Source organism: Pogoniulus pusillus, chromosome 10, assembly GCF_015220805.1.
Source record: "Pogoniulus pusillus isolate bPogPus1 chromosome 10, bPogPus1.pri, whole genome shotgun sequence".
Lineage (NCBI taxonomy): Eukaryota > Metazoa > Chordata > Aves > Piciformes > Lybiidae > Pogoniulus > Pogoniulus pusillus.
This window is the reverse complement of record NC_087273.1, coordinates 10,800,208-10,812,939: the sequence shown is the minus strand read 5'-3', so window position 1 is coordinate 10,812,939 and position 12,732 is coordinate 10,800,208. Positions and strand designations below refer to the sequence as shown.

General features: G+C 42.1%; 1 long non-coding RNA gene across 3 annotated transcripts in view; it reads right to left on the bottom strand.

Annotated features, from left to right (window-relative positions):
* Positions 1 to 12,732, bottom strand: part of LOC135178714 (uncharacterized) — a 56,049-nt gene that overhangs the window by 1,691 nt on the left and 41,626 nt on the right. The window contains exons 9-10 of one of the 3 annotated variants that reach the window (XR_010303704.1): positions 11,022 to 11,137; positions 7,742 to 7,911 (exon numbers count right to left, since the gene is read on the bottom strand). This is a non-coding gene — a long non-coding RNA (uncharacterized LOC135178714). Of the gene's footprint in view, positions 1 to 7,741; positions 7,912 to 11,021; positions 11,138 to 11,885; positions 12,029 to 12,732 lie in introns of those variants that run through there. The other 2 variants (XR_010303703.1, XR_010303705.1) reach the window with 2 other exon arrangements.

The following is a 12,732-nucleotide window of genomic DNA, read 5'->3' as shown; positions in this document are numbered from 1 at the left end:
ATTAAAAAACCTAAATGGACCAAATAGGTGAAACAAAGGAGAACTTTATCTCACAACTCAAAACAGGCATTTCCTATTTCACATCCTGTTTCCTCATGCTTTTAGTCAAGTATTTAGATCTACTCCTTCAAAAATACCTTTAGAAGTTGGTAAACTCAATTTTGGGGCCTTTTTGAATAAGCAGTAGTACCCCCAACATCCAGTGACTGTGCCAGTGCATGCATTTCTACCTGTGCCTTCGGCTGTCTCCCTACAAGATAGCAACTCCCTCTACAAGATGGCAAGTCTCCCTTGATGAGAGTACTGCAAAAACACTCCAACCACAGATCCACACAAATTCACTGCAGCAGTTCAAATTTGTTTTGTTGCAAAATCTCCTGTAAGTCAGTAGCAGCTGAGTTTTCATTAGGCCAGCAGTGCCTGCCCTCAGGAAGCTAACCTATGACCAGCACAGAGCCTCCATAAATGCACCACCATCTGCTCTGGATAATTTGACAGACACGTGCTGCGATTTCACACTTCATCTAGGTTACGTTTTACTGCCATTTGATCCAGCATTGTACATGGCCTTTGTAATGGACATGAAGCCTTGATGCTGTATGTTGTTCACAGCATGAGAGCTGCTGCCTCTGGGCCTGCTGATGGAAGCCTCCCTACTAACAAGGAGGTGACTACCTAAAGGAGCCATCCACATAGCTTGCCAAGAGTTATATCCTTATTTTAATGAAGAGATTAACACATTCCTTCAACTAATTCAGTCAGTCACTGCAACTGACAACCCTCCTTCTAAATTAGCAACAAAATTAGCCAAAAACAGTCCCCTGAGCCCTCAAGTCCTGCTGCACTTGGAGATCATAGAATCAACCAGGTTGGAAGAGACCTCCAAGATCATCCACTCCAACCTATCATCCAGCGCTGTCCAGTCAACTAGACCATGGCACTAAGTGCCTCATCCAGTCTTTTTTTGAACACCTCCAGGGATGGCAACTCCACCACCTCCCTGGGCAGCCCATTCCAATGGCAAACCAGTCTCTCTGTGATAAAGCATTACTGGCCTGCAGTCACCTTCAGAGAATGTGTTAAAATACAGTTGGCTTTTTAACTGAAATGCCTGTGTAAACACCTGTGCAAATGTTGTGTTGTACCTAGCCCTGTATTTGCTCCTTCTAGTTCTAACACTGTTCCCAAATCAGCCCCCTTTCTCATTTTACCACTGCCCCCACCACCTAGCGAGGCAGGAGCAAATTTCTAGTAACTATGCAAATTTCAATGACATTTGCTCTAATGCTGAGCTGAATTTTATCTACTCCACTTATGGGCAGAACAAGACTAATTACAAGACATCTGCTGGCTTTATTATTGCAAATCATAGTGTCAAAGAAGTGTGAATTTGTTATGCTTTGAATAACAAACACATTCCCTACACCTCACTGGCTTACAGATTTAACTCTGTAAGCACTGAGATCAGAACCTAACATGTATCCCTTTCCTGCTTTCCCTATGTTTCTCACACAAGGCATTAAATTATACTGCCAGTTTTATCTTGCAGTTAGAAATTCTGTCCTATCATGCTTGCAAGATAATGCCACACATTTTAATGCTTCAATATGGTATTTGTGCATATTTTCTGTGGTAATAGTACCCTTGCCTTCTCTCAGAGCTGTTTTGTTTTCTACTAAATAGCAATAAGAGTGACTAGATAATGATACTACACTGAATATTACAGTATGTGGTAGCTTTGTACACCAAAAACCTCATCTCTCTGAAGTGCTTGTATTCCAGAAAACATATCCTTATATATTACCTCATTTATTCAGTGCTTTTCCATTTTCCATTTGCTTGCAATGCTAATGTTTTCCTGCATAGTTTCATAGCTAATTATAGAGAATACTTTGCATCAGCATGTTACTTGGATAGAATATTTAAAAACATATCCCTGAATGTATTACCTTTTCCTATTCTCCTATTTGCTTACAATGTTTTCCAGAGTATTTACAGTGTCACCAGTTAACAGTGGCTTCTAGAAATACTCCATTTTCCAATAACTAGATCTTAATGCTTTCTTAGTTTTATAGCATAATAAGTAAAACAGTACCTAGATCTGCCACTTATTTCTACATTCATGCCAGGTGTGTCTTCTGTGTGGCTGTGGCACCAGATCAGGAAAAAGATCTGGCTAATATTTTAAGCCAGTCCAGATTATTTTGCAGCAAATGTGCAACTGCAGCTTCAGAAGCACCAGAAGCACACTCAGAAGGCAGTAAAAAAATATGAAACATGTTACTCCAGAAGATGGTTTGTAGTTAATTTCTAAAGGAAGAAGTTATTTGGCTGCTTTTTACTTTTCCTGGGTTCTAGGAGATTTAGAAAGAAGATCCAGGAAGAAAAATCTATGTATAAATAAAAGGTGGACATATGGGCTACTTGTGATCATTGGAATAATCTCCCTAGGGAAGTGGATTGTCCAACACTGGATATTTTTAAGATTCAGTTGCAGAGGTGCTGGCTCATGTTGTCTAGACTGCTTTTGACAAGAAAGGCTGGAGCAGATGATCCTTGAAGTCGCTTCCTACTTGTGATTCTCTGATCCTGTAATTCAGTTTGGAAGTTCATTGGAAGTGCAGCTCCAAGCACAAATTACTGATTTGATTTCTAAGGGCCAAGCAAAGATTCTGTTGAAACTAATAACAAAACTCTGAGACCTGTTTCCAAAGGAGGATAATAATAATAGAAAACTAACAATGAGAGATTAGAGACTTTCTGATCAATAATCTTAACAGTACTTCTAGTTAATTGTACAGGGTTAACCTTCCTGGAGGAGTGATCTTGAACCTGACCCCAGGTGGTCTTGACCCCTCCCCAGGGGTGGGTCTGAACACTACCAGGTGATGGTGGCTAGCCCACTTCCCCTTCCTATCTAAGATCTATAAAAGCAGGGGGACTTCCTCTTTGTCTCTCTTTGCATCCCTGCTCAACAGCAGTCACCATCCTGTTCTTGGTTCTCTTTGTTTCACCACGTGGCCATCACCTACGAGGCAGATGAAACCCATTGCCATCAAATCTGGTTGTATATTTACATGTTTTCTATCTTGTTTTCCCTTCCCTATCCTTCTGTAACCTTCCTACCTCATATACCTTTTATCTATTGTTAAACTTTTCTTCTTTTAACTTCCAAATCACAGTGAGATTATTTATCTTGGTCTGCATACCTTTCCTCTCTCTCCATCTAATTCCTTTTTCTTTTGGGAAAGAAGGGGGAAGAGGGAAGGGCATCCTGTAAATTGTTATTGGTTCTATCAACTGTATTTATAGAGTCTCTGGGAAATGTAAATTAGAACTGAGACTTTACTGTAACTAGGCATTTGGTCCAGCAGGATTTAGTTACACACTGTTAGAATGTATTGGGTAAAACACCAATGTTTAGAAGTCTAAAGTACAAAAGGTAGTGTGTGCTCTGACACAGTGTTTATTTACAAAAATAAATGGCATGCTAAGCAGGTCAATATAAAAACAGGACAAGTCACTATGTATCTTTTACACTGCTATATCCATAGCAAAGATCTGTGGCTTTTCATAATCCAGTGGGTTCGATTTTGACATTAGATTATCAAAAGATAAAAACAGGGAAATCATAATGCTGGGACAAGAGGGATCAGAAGAGACAAGAAAGGGACATCTGTCAGAAGTCAAGAAAGAGTAAGGGATGATTAAGCCAACAATGAAGACTATAAGACCATGTTGCCACTAGTTACAGCAGTGGATCTTGCTTTCTTTGTCCCCTCTCTTCCCCCTGCTCTCCCCCGGTCCTTCCTGCAGTTCCTGACATTTTCCATTCTGTGGTAATGAAGGCCATCTACGTGCAATGTCTGTCACAGGTCTTCACAATGCCAGCGTTGTTCTAACTACAGGAGTCATAGCTCAGTAGTGCAAAGTCAACTCTGATCCCTTGCTGTACAGAATCTTCTTGCAGTTGTAGATGGTATCCTTGATCATTTTGAAGTGTAGCTGCATTTTAAAGTGTCTACTAAAATGCTGAAAGGGGTACATCTGTGCTTCACTTTGTATTAACCAGTGTGAAATGGTTGTTGCCCCAGCTCTGGATATATTTGTGAAAGCAAGCTAACAACTACTCAGCTTTGTAGTTCTTTAACTGTTAAAAGTCTGGGCAAACTAATTCTTGTGTTCTTCTGCACAAGATCTATTCACTAACCTGAGAAGACTCACTGATTTTACCAAAATTATTAACTAATACAGCCACCAGGACATGGTTTAGAAAACACTCAACAATATACTCTCCTCCTTAACAGTCAGGAAACGAAACTAACTGAAACAAGGAAACAAAATATATTTTAAAATGTGTCCCAATGCTTCCCCAAAAGCCAATGCAACCCCAAAAGAGAACACTTAAGGACATGAAGAAAGGACAGCTGGAATAGGGGGTACATAAGGAAGCTGCCCGAGCAGCTAGAGATCTGGTTAGGAAAGCCAAGGCAGAGATTGAATTGAGTCTAGCCTGGGAGGTCAGAGAGAACACCAAGAATTTCTACAGGTATGTGAATGGTAAAAAGAAGCCTAGGGAAGGTGTGGGCCTCCTCAGAAAGGAAACAGGTGAAATGGTCATGAGTGACATGGAAAAGGCTGAGGTCCTCAACGACTTCTTTACCTCAGTCTTCACTGCAAAGGCCTCCAGCCACACTCCTGGAGCCTTGGAAGATAATGGCAGGGACTGGAAGGAAGAGCTGCCCATTATAAGTGAAGATCAGGTTTGTGATCACCTGAAGAACCTGAAAGTGTTCTAGTCCATGGGTGCTGAGGGAGCTGGCAGATGAGGTTGCTAAACCCCTCTCTATTATATTGCAGAAGTCATGGCTGTCTGCTGAAGTTCTCACTGACTGAAGAAAGGGAAACACAACTCCCATTTTCAGAAAGGGCAGGAGGGAGGAGCCAGGGAACTCCAGGCCAGTCAGTCTCACCTCTGTGCCTGGTAAGATCATTGGATACAATCAGCATGGCTTCACCAAGGGCAAATCCTGCCTGACAAACCTGGTGGCCTTCTATGAACAGGTCACAAGATTCATAGATGAGGGGTGAGCAACTGATGTTATTTATCTGGACCTGAGCAAGGCCTTTGACACTGTCCCACACCACATCCTGGTCTCCAAGCTGGTGACACATGGGTTTGATGGGTGGACCAGGAGATGGATAAAGGACTGGCTTGATGGCTGCACCCAAAGAGTGGCTGTCAATGGGTCCATGTCCAAGTGGAGGCCAGTGGCAAGCAGAGTTACTCAGGGATCAGTCCTAGGACCAGTCTTGCTCAACGTCTTTGTGGGTGACATGGACAGAGGCACTGAGTGCACCCTCAGCAAGTTTGCTGATGACACTAAGCTGTGTGGTGCAGCAGATAGGCTGGAGGGAAGGGATGCCATCCAGAGGGACCTGGACAGTCTGGAGAGGTGGCCATAAGCCAACCTCATGAGGTTCAACAAGACCAAGTGCAAGGTCCTGCATCTGGGTTGAGGCAATCCCAAGCACAAGTCCAGGCTGGGCAGTGAGTGGCTGGAGAGCAGCCCTGAGGAGGGGGTCTTCGGGGTGCTGGTGGACAAGAAGCTCAACATGAGCCAGCAGTGTGCACTTGCAGCCTGGAGGGCAAACCAGATCCTGGGCTGCATCAGAAGTGTGGCCAGCACGTGGAGGGAGGTGATTCTCCCCCTATACTGCACTCTGGTGAGACCCCACCTGGAGTACTGCATCCAGTTCTGGAGCTCCTATTACAAGAAGGATGTGGATGTGCTGGAGTGTGTCCAGAGAAGGGCCACGAGGATGATCAGAGGGCTGGAGCAGCTCTGCTATGAGGACAGACTGAGGGAGTTGGGGCTGTCCAGTCTGGTGAAGAGGAGGCTCCCAGGTGACCTTATTGTGGCCTTCCAGGATCTGAAGAGGGCCTACAAAAAAGCTGGGGAGGGACTTTTTAGGATATCAGGGAGTGCCAGGACTAGGGGGAATGGAGTGAAGCTGAAGATGAGGAGGTTCAGACTGGACATTAGGAGGAAGTTGATCAGCATGAGAGTGGTGAGAGCCAGGAATGGGTTGCCCAGGGAGGTAGTAAGGCCCCATGCCTGGAGGTGTTTAAGGCCAGGCTGGCTGAGGCTCTGGCCAGCCTGATCTAGGGTAGGGTGTCCCTGCCCATGGCAGGGGGGTTGGAACTGGATGATTCTTGTTGTCCCTTCCAACCCTGACTGATTCTATGATGTGTTACGAACACGTGCTGATAACTTCCAAGACATCTTTCCCTATCCTTATCAGGTAGGAATTAACATTTCCTAAATCTCTTGGTAGCACAGCATTCAGTTTCTTCAGGTAATTATAAATCCCATCCTCTTTAAGACAAATAAGTATAAACTGGATTTTTAGCTTTCTCTTCATCAGGTATAAGCATATATATTCCTTTGAAACGATGATGTTCTTATCCAAAGCTATCACTAACGATAAGAGAATGCAACTTTCACATAATGTTAAATATGGCTTCATGGGCAGAACAATTCCTGCTCCAGGTAATGTTTTCTCCCCTCTTTGTGCTTGTTTCACGTGTTCTAATACACTATATTTATAGAGTTGTGTAATATGTCCTTGCATTATTCATAACTGTAAAAATAGAGCTGTAACTCACTTCATCCTTTCTCATTCCCGGTAACAGGGTCTTATGCTAACAAAGATAAATCAGATACTTGAAGGAACACTGCATGTGCTAAAGTACACTGAAGTAATTCCTGCATCCCTCTGAAATTCTGGGGAAGAAGTCTTACTAACACCTTGCATGTATGCTGCTGCTGGATTTTGTGCAGGACACTGGAAAATCCCTGCAGGAAATATTAGAAGTGATTTATTTCATTGCTGCTAATGAGAAGGTGAGACTTGGGTTAAATGGAAGATGAAAACACAAACCAATCCGGATTGACTTTATCTTTCTGTGGTTTGTGATTTTCATTGCACTTGCACTTCACAACAGCAAAATGCAAAGCTCTGAAACAGATACTATTAGGACATGTTTTCAGCGGATGAAATGGGAGCAAATTAAAGATAGCTGCTGCCATTCCAGATATAAATAACTGGGGCCAAACTACCTGGATTATTTGTGAGAGGAAAGCTTAATGTAAACAACTGTATTTATAAAGTACTGTTTACCCCAGAGAACTTTCTACACCACGAATATCAGAAGAAATTGTAGGTCATATATCTCAGCTCTGTGACCCAGTCACCCTCAGTGACAGTGGATGTCTTGAACAAATAAGGCTTCACCCTTGTTGGTGGCATGCTTACCTAATATTGACTGATGTAGAGAGAACATGTTCTACATGAAAAAGAATCTAAAATGGACATTTTACAGCAAAATAGTATTTTTTTAACCTTTTCTCTCTTAGAGCTAAACCAAAGCATGAAACATTTCCACAAATATCAAGTAATTTTACAAAGGTGTACCCTGCACATTGATTTATTTTTTTGGAGTGGGTTGTTTCACCAGCATGAGCACAGACTGAATCATGTCCAGAGCTTCCCTTAAAGGACAGACTCAATGAATCAAGTACCAAGCTCAAGGCAGTCAAGTTCAGAATCAAAGTTCCATTTCTTAGCAAAAATTTGCTAAGATTTTTTGTCAATAAATATCATTTGCTATTCAAGTTATTCCAAATATCCTTTTGACACATTCTTAATTCTTTATAGCACAGCTACACAAACTCACCTTTCACCTAGCTCACAGACTGTAACGTGCATGATGCAGCATCGACTTCCTATTCTCAGCATCAGGAACTAAAGCAGCTCTTCTGTTGTACTTAGTCATGCTGGGGTACTGCTGCTCTCACACTTGAGTCTCACTCCCCACACAGCCACATGGCATTGCAGACTCAGAATCTGTAAGAGGAACATAAAAAAGTGCTTGGAGATTGTTGATGGAAACAATATGCACCACAGCCTCAAACATCATCACACTGCAACTGTATGAATGAGACTGCATGTTGTGCTAGTTGTATGTTCCTGGCTGTTAAAGAAACGACAGCAATGGCATGAACAAATCATGCCTCCAGTCCTCCCAAGTTTTACCCATGGCATTCCTGACTTTACACAGGAACATCACAGTGTGCAGGACTTGGGGGTGTCCGTTGATAGAAAACAATGAGTCAGCAGTGGTCGCTTGTAGCCCAGAAGGGTAATCCTATCTTGCACTGCATCAAAAGCGGTGTGACCAGCAGATGAAGGAAGTCATTGTGTCCCTCTGCTCTGCTCTCATGAGACCCCATCTGGTGCACTGTGACCAGTACTGGTGCCCTTGGCATAAGAGGGATGTGGAACTGCTGAAGCTGGTCCAGAGGAGGGCTACGAAGATTGATCAGAGGGATGGAACACTTCCCTTAGGAGGACAGGCTGGCAGAGTTGGGGCTGTTCAGCCTGCAGAAAAGAAGGCCTTACAGAAGCCTTCCAGTACCTGAAGGGGGCCTATAAGAAAGCCAGAAAGGGACTTTTTACAAGGGCTTGTAGTGATAGGATGAGAGGGAATGGATTGAAGCTTTCAGAGGGTAGATTTAGACTGGGTATTAGGAAGAAATTCTTCACAGTGAGAGTGGTAAGACAGTAGAATAGGTTGCTAAGAGAGGTTGGATGGAGCCTCCAGTGATCAGGTGTAGTGGAAGGTGTCCCTGCCCATATCAGAGGGGTTAGAACTAGTTGGTCCCTTCCAACATAATCCATTCTATGAATTAGTGAGTAATCTATGAATATTAAGAATCAAGATAGATATTTAGAGAATTAGAACCTCAGGTGAATACAGATTTTTGTTTGTTTTCTAAAAAATACTTTCCCACAAGTATCTCCACCTTTCAGTGTTAGGCAAAACTCACAGTTTGCACAAAACTGTGCTAGTGTTAAAATGATGTATAGCTACTTTGGATATGGCAAAACTAGCTCTGCTGAAATAGGGTTTGGGGTTTTTTTTTTTGCTTACTGTGTTAAACAAAAAGTGTTCACCAATTTAGCATGATTCAGTTTACTTTTCAGTTTTCAGTGCAGTCCTTTCATCCTGTCTAACTCAAGTGTTAGTACCTATGCACTGAATTGTTCCAGGAAATCGAGTGTCTTATTGCTTTGTTCCAGGAAATTGGGTTTCTTATTGCCTTGCATTATGAACTCAGCTTGTTGTACAAGAAAATACTTAACACTTTAAAAAAGGTTTTTCTGTGATCTCATTACTGTGCACACTGTATTATGTGGTAATGGAAACCTCATCAATTACAGGCTGTTCAGTTACATCCTGTGTAGTGCAGGGTCACCCTATGGAGCTTATGTATAATTATGGACAAAAGGCCTATTCTGTTCCCTATAAGCACAAACTCAAATTAATCTTGAGTCAGACTTGGCAGGATTTCAAATTTCTGCTGCCCGTGTTTGCTATAAAGATTTATATTTACTAATAGAATTATTTTATGAGAGCACTGACTTCTATCCTAAAAATGTTGACTCGTTACAGCACCCATTCTATGGCCAGCTTTGAACATGATAATCTCCCGAGTGTAAACCCTTCAATCCTTCTAAATCTCAATTTTGGACTCCACTGGTACTGTTATATCTCAGTGCCCACTAGGTCATGGACATAATTTTTTTCATTGTTTCCAGTGGCTGACTGGTCTCAGTGTAGTTGATTATGTGAAAAAATAATAGTAAGAAATTACTGCATGGGTATCACAGGATCACAGGCTATTAGGAGTTGGAAAAGACCCAAGGAGATCATCGAGTCCAACCCCCCCTGCCAGAGCAGGACCACACAATCTAGCACAGATCAAAGAGGAACACATCCAGAAGACAGGTGTTGAAAGTCTCCAGAGAAGGAGACTCCACAACCTGAAAACAATTTCATGACAGTGTGTTGTGCCTGGTTGTTTGGCTGCGTTCTCTCTGCTTTGTACTTGCACTTATTTCCCAGGGGAACTCCTCACATATGGCACTGCCCGAGGTCAGCCCTTGCCCTGATCTCTCACATCTACATTACTGTTTGACTCTAACCTGGTCAGGAGGGAATGTAGAAGAGAATACCCTGGTTTAGGGCTATCAGTGGCAATAAGATGGGACTGAGTCAGGCCTTCACTTGTCAGTAGTATTTTAACTGCATTCCACCAACAACTGGAAGTGCTCAGTTTTTATAACTGTGCTGAGAGCACACTGTATGAGGTACTTGGAAATAAAGGTAAGCAGCTTTACTGAGCACAGGAAGAGGATAAGCAGTGAATTTTACTATTGATTAAATGGGACCAGTATTAGGCTGATTCTCCAGCTGCATTTTAAATACCCCATATTAAAGGGTTTTGGAATGAGGACTACTATTTTTGCATGTATAATCTGCACATCAGAAACCTTCCCCTATTCATAGGAACTGTTTATTAACATTTAGCCTTCTGGTAACTTGTAGTCTGTCTCCCTCATACACCTCATGTAAAAGTAGAGTCAGTGCCAGGGAAGAACTATCAAGTGCTTTTACAAAGCTATTAGCATAAAGGAGGCTCATTGTGTGTTTCTTTTTAAGCCTTGCCTATAGGAGTAACTGAGTCTGATGCTGTATAATGCAAGTATTTGAATTATTTCCATTTCTCAGGCACATGAGGAATCTATGCACAGAATAGAGTGGGGGCATAGGGGGGTGGGTGTGTGTGTGTGTATTCACACCTATGAATTATTAATTGCTTTTTGGTTTAGCAACAATTTGGCATTGGGGGCTGTCAAATACCAGGAGAAAAAAAGGCAGCAAATCCTGTGGAAATGAACAGAAATTAAGTGCTATTCTAGCAGATAGTTTCCTACAGCTGCTCCCATGGAAGCTATCAGGTAGGCAGCGCACATCTGCCACAAGATTGTTCCGTGGACTTCCATAGGACTGCTGCTGATAAGTGCTAGCCCTGTGCATAAGAGGAACAAACTAAATGCTAAGATTAAATATTGATCATGCTTTGCAAAAGGGAGGATTCTGTATACTTCACCTGGAGCCAGTCATCCCACTGCAATGTCATCTTAATGGACACTGTAGCCAGGTGGGGGGTGGCCTCTTCTCCCAGGCAACCAGCAACAGAACAAGGGGACACAGTCTCAAGTTGTGCTGTGGAAAGTATAGGCTGGATGTTAGGAGGAAGTTCTTCCCAGAGAGAGTGATGGCATTGGAATGGGCTGCCCAGGGAGGTGGTGGAGGCACCGTCTCTGGAGGTCTTCAAGAAGAGACTGGATGAGGCACTTGGTGCCATGGTCTAGTTGAGTGGATAGGGCTGGGGGATAGGTTGGCCTGGATGATCTTGGAGGTCTCTTCCAACCTGGTTGATTCTATGATTCTACCAATTTAGAAACACCAAGAGCAGCCTTTCTTTCCATATGAAAATGCATGCCTTGTCAAACACAGATTACTAACTTCAAATGCCACCCTGCTGCTGCAGGGGTGTAACTAGCACAGTTTCCAAGGATTTACTATTTTCTCAGCGTTTTGTGACAATATTTTTTCCTCAAAAGTTGGATACTGCAATTTCAGAATCATAATGTCTGGACCCATGGAGACCTTCTGAGGTTTCCAGAGATCTACTTACTTGTTTTCCTATTTCAGCAAACAATTTTTTTCATTCCATTTTCTTTCCAATTCATTTTATGAATAGATTTTCAACAGTCTTGTACAGCAGAAACAAAACTTCTTAAAGGTAACCCAATGCCCTGTGAGCATCTCACATTTGGCATCTTTTTAAAGCTGTGTCAGTTATATCACAGTAATAAGCCTTTGTTTCTTCTTTATAAACATGAAAAGGCAAAATTCACTCTTAAATGATAGTGCATTTTCATTTTAGGCATGCTTGTAATTCTCACTGTTATTTTGAGTGTGATGTCCAAAAGAATCAAGCTTCTCAAGAACATGCTGTCTGTAACTATTTTTTTCTTTGTTCTTCTCAATGACTTTTGATGGATTGTGAGAAATGGGACAGAGGCAGAAGTCACACAGATGATGATCTTCCTGCAAGCATAATGAAAGTAGTGAAGTGGATGAGAGTGCTTTTATACGTGACACCTGTAAGTACCATAGCCAAAGGAAAAATGCATCATGAGCTCATATGCTTCAAACACAAGAGGAGCCGTATGGGGGAGACACCTGTCAATGCTCCAGCCAAGACAGAAGCTGCAACCAAAGTGCAAAGCATGCACCCTGGAAAAACAAACTGCATCAGTTCCAGTATTTCTTAGAAAAGGGCCCCTCCTGCTGTACAGTGAAACTATTATCAGTATCTGCAGTAGAAGCCAGACCAAGTTTCTGATTTGTAAATTCTAACAAAAGAAATATTTCCTGTAGCATCAACACACCTCACATCATACTGGAAGCTAATTTACAGTTAATAAAATAAACTGAGGATCTTGCTCCTTATACAATTACATAGGAAAAAAAAAACAAAACCAAACCAACAATCTTGATAAAAATTAAAATGTTCAGGAGTGAAATTGTACTTGTGGATCATTCAATAAACATGAACTCTGTCTTGGGAGGGAATTATTATACTTGTTTCTTTATCTTTCTTGATTCTTCCTTTTTATAGTTCTAGTTACTTTCAAACATTTTATCCTGTCTAGCCCCTCTCTTTTCCTCCCACCTCTTGCTTAATACCGTCTTGCAAGCTCAAGTACAATCACCTCTACTCTACATAAGCAAAGGAAGTTAAATGCATG